We start from the raw sequence: 4,733 nt of genomic DNA, 5'->3' as shown, positions 1-4,733 counted from the left end.
TCATTTCACGATGTCCTTATCTATTGACCCATATGGCCGTTCTGTGGTTTTCCTATCATTAACTGGTATTATATTAAAGAATTGTGGCATACTAGTGCGTCATTGGTTAGTAATCAGCTAATCCTGCTTGTGTTGCTCACACCCCTTTTATAATTCCCTTAACGTAACTTACAATACTCTAGGTATATAACCTCATGTCGTTCCTCCACCGCCAGTTTGGACACTTTCACCTCGCGTGATCATATCAGCATTAACACACTGAATTCCATCAGAATTTTAAAGTTAAGTATGCTTGGGCGAGAGTAATACTAGGATGGGTGACCTTCTTGAGAAGTCTTCTTGTCACGCTTTATTGTAATCATTGTAATAACATGCGGGGTACTGAACTTAGTCCAAGATTCACCTTAGCGTCCTCTCGCTAGTCTTCATGTTTTGCCTTGTCATTTTTCCCCTCATCCTATAATCAGTATCGGGATAGACTCTTGGTCCAATCATGACCATGCCTTACCTTGCCTGTGGTACTAATTTCATCCTGATAGTTTGGCTTACCTATTTTTGTAGCTTTTGGTGGGGTATCAAAATATCATAATTTCCTTGTCGTTATTGAACCCCTATTCCTTTTATCACGTACTTACTCACTTAACCTAAGGGTTATATATACATATCCGTAGGTTGCACGACCATTCGGATGCAACTTATAGGAGGTAGACGTAGTCCTTCCGTCTTCTGGTTCATTCTACTATACACATCTCACTTATGTTGGAACTTGTTGGTATGCCATCTTGTTATACTTCTTTCTTTTCCCTTATTCACTCTTTTCTCTTCTCATCCCCTATCATAGGAGGTTTCGTGTTCCTTTTTCCTTGGTTACACATTTATTGCACACCCTTTGCGACCAATTCTATAGCCAACATCTTGGCTTTTGACCCAGCATGCTGTCATTATCCTTTGTAGTGTCTCTTGAATTATTCAGTATCCTTTTATTGCTATACCCTTTTCTTTTCATACGCATTCACCTTCTAGCATTATGTCATTCCAGGTCTTGTTAAAACTTCTCAATATTGTCTTACAAATCGTTCTAACTTCTATTCAATTACTGGTGGCTTCCCGACCTTTCTAACTTGGTTCAGTAAGGGATCTTGTTGAAGGTTAAACATCCATCTTAAATATATTGTCATATCATTTGCCTCCACCTTACCCTTGCAATTTTCTCATTGGCTTCCCCTCTTTAGAGGATACCTATACTTTTATCCACTTATGCCCTGCTCTACGTCTCTATGTCCAGTTTCAATTTCATCCAATCTCTTTCCCCATTCTACTTGGTACCGTATCATGTCCCCATATTGTTGTATATTGTATAACCTGATTATTCGTGTACGGACCCTTGGTTAAATTATAAAGCGACGAGAACCTTTCCATCCATAGTGCGACACCTCATCCATTAATCCATACTTGAGTAATGGGACCCATGGAACAACTCATCCAAGGACATCTTCTACTTATCTTTATAGAAAGTTAACTGGCACCTATAGTCGTTCCAATTCCCGTATTGTTGTACTATACCTTTCACTTATACTTACGTATCCCGATTTTTGTTCATACCCATATTCAATTCCTGACACCTGTTTGAGGTGCTTCTGTTCGATGTTCTTTCCCTAATTAGTCAGTGGAGAACTATAAAATGTTATCGTAAACCATTTTCCCACCATTGTTGGAAGAAACTAGAATCTCTCAAACATCATAGTACTTCTTTTAATACTTGACCTACCTGGTCTCCTTCTGAGTTTATCCTCGAGTTATGAACAACTCATCTAATTTACAATTAGGAGTTGGGGGCTTGGTACTTTCAAAAAGAGTGAAGCTCAATCGCAGGACATCTTATCCTTCAACTTGAGTTTTCTTTTCATACAGCACAAATACAGCTAGAGATACCGTGATCTAAACTGTATTGCTCAGACAGACTTTTGTTTTCCTAAGATAAACTTCCCCAAGTAAAAAGGGTATCCCTTATTCATGACATAAAGAGTACCTCTTACAGCTTTAATTTGGCATAATATGGGTACTCTGTATCAATTTCCAAGACATATTATAAAGCTATGTTTTATTCCTCGTTTCTTGTTCTGAGAAAATTTTGGCAGAGTTTCCTCTATATTTCGTACTTATCCCAAACCTGCACGCAGAAAATACCAACAAGGCCTCACAGGGCCAACACATATATATATTCCTATCATATCACAGCCGCACAGGGCTTTCAATGTCAATAATAATATAAAAATACTGGACTTACCTCGTATGTCCAACTTCAAACTGCATCTGTTGTATTTTCTTATCTACTTTTCCCTTCAGTTTCCGACTTTACATTTCAATCACATGTCAATACCTTTCCCAATAGATATCTTTCATGCCTTTACTTTACTTACCTGCATGCTTCATCACTTCCTACATCATCAATTACTTCCTTCGGTTGATGTCGTCCTCCTTCTAGAATCCAGGGTTAGTATATAAACACATAATGCATATAAAACAAGTGTAGTCAAACCAGACTACAAATAACACAATGCCTTATTTCGACTACAATTTAACTACGACGACTTCAATTTCGATTGTTTCTACCGTTGAGCATTTCCATGACTTTTCTTATACTTCCAGCAGTATACAAGGTATGTAATACACTACATAACAACCCCATAAAGTCCAAATTTAAAGGAAAAGCCTTACCTTACCCGAAATTAGCCAAAACTAGCCAAAATTGCACCTCGAAATTTCTTTAGTTACGCTGAAACTGTATGGACTATTTTTTGTCCATTTTGGCTACACCAAACCATGATTTTATACTTATAATACCTCCATATCATTGTGGTATATGATGGATAATTAATTTACGGAATGAAATTGGGACTTACCTATTTATTCCTCCAAGCCATCACGTTTTTCTCTCCACTTTAGGGTTTTGTTTTCTTAAATTGTGTTGAAGTTTAAAGACCAAATCTAAAGTATATCTTATATATACATACATGTGGGTGGTCCTAGGAGGTGACACATGTCAGCCCCTAGGGGTGATATGTGTTCAGCACCTATTGGGCCACCACATCTATGCGTTGAAGGAGAGGCTGCCACGTGGCACTGGGGCCCACCTCTCCTAAGCAGGTGGGTCACCTACTTGACTCCAAGTAGGTGGGTCACCTACTTGCTTGAGATGCTGCCATGTGTCACTCCCTCATTGGCTGCCACATGTCTTTTTTTCTCTTCATCGTGGGTTTGTAATCTTTTCTTATTTTAAGAGCCTATGTAATCCATGTTACGCAAGCATGGTACGTACTACAATAGCTTAAGTATGTAAGACTTCTAAGATAGTAGCTTACGTAGGTAAATTGAGTCCTATGACTCATTGATTGTCCTCCAATTCCTTCCAGATTCTTATGTCTCTATTTTCAACTTTGTCTACTACGGGGTATCACATTCTCCCCTCCTTAGAGTCGTTTGATAGTGTCTAGACAGTAGGGGTCTCATGGCCACTTTCAAGAAGACTAGGAACATGTTTCAAGGTTCAAAAGTGTGGGGTGTAACAAAACCCCCCAAGGCCTAGTTCAAGGTGCCTACCAAGGGAAGGAACCATGAGCAATGATGGCCTCAATAGTGAAATCCCTGCAAACCCCCCTGTCAGGTTCCTCACCACGACCCCTACCACGGGCCGTGGTGACCTTCACAAACCGTTATAGTCTCCATGAAGAAAGTCCTGCAAATCCTGTTTTTCCCTGAGTTCAATGCAAGGACCACGATCACCACCATGGGTCATGGTGAGGTTCATAGATCTTGGTGGGTCCCCCACATCCAGTCACCTTTCCAATTTTAAATGGGGATATTTTGGTCAATCTCTATATTTTATTAATGAATGTGGATGGGTTTTGGGATAATATTCTCTCCTATTAACTACCCTAAGTCCCCTTAACCCTCTCATTCTCGCCATAACTCCCCAAATCACAAAATATTCTCTCCCAAGTTTCCTCTTAAGAGTCTTCTTCTACATCAAGCAAATTAAAAGGAAGTATTAAAGGCCAAGCCTCAATTCTCTTCAATCTAGGGCTTCTAAAGGTCAAGGTATGTGGGAATTATTTCTTGGTCCCTTTCAGACATGGAATCCTAATTTTTCTCTTAAATTCTCTTATGATCTCTTCTTGTAAACGCCCTAATTTTATAATGTTGCATTCAGCCTTCTTACTCATCATATATCTTATGATTATTGATTATATTATTTATTATTCACATTACATTGCATGATTTTAAGGTCAATTTCAATGACCTATGTTATATGTTATTTTCAAGTTTATGATCATGAATTTCAATGGATTTCAATGAATGTTTTATGAATGTTTATCAAGGCTTATGAATGACTCATAAAAGTTAAGAGTGATATTTTGAATGATATTTAAAGCAAGTAACCATGAATTATAAAAGGCTTTCCAATGATATGAAAGAAATCATGATTTAGATGTCGTTAGTAGAGGTGAGAGTCTATATGACTAATATTAAGATCATGATATGTTGACAGAGCTATTCTTATGATTTTCAAGTATTTATACGAACTTTGTATTACTAGATTCTTAACATCTTCAAAGCTTATGATATATTATGTATGATATTTCGTTGAGAGTTGAACTAGCATTGAGTGGACCTTGGGATAAGAGGCTCATCCATTAGTAGAGGCATGAGACTGTTAGTAGAAATTTTACTGT

The 4,733-nt window shown here is 38.0% G+C and overlaps 1 pseudogene; it reads left to right on the top strand.

Annotated features, from left to right (window-relative positions):
- The first annotated feature begins 231 nt into the window (after positions 1-231).
- Positions 232-351, top strand: LOC129904927 (5S ribosomal RNA; annotated as a pseudogene).
- Positions 352-4,733: the final 4,382 nt, after the last annotated feature.

Source organism: Solanum dulcamara, chromosome 1 (genome assembly GCF_947179165.1).
Source record: "Solanum dulcamara chromosome 1, daSolDulc1.2, whole genome shotgun sequence".
NCBI lineage: Eukaryota > Viridiplantae > Streptophyta > Magnoliopsida > Solanales > Solanaceae > Solanum > Solanum dulcamara.
The sequence above is the reverse complement of the archived record's forward strand: the minus strand, read 5'-3'. Positions and strand labels throughout refer to the sequence as shown.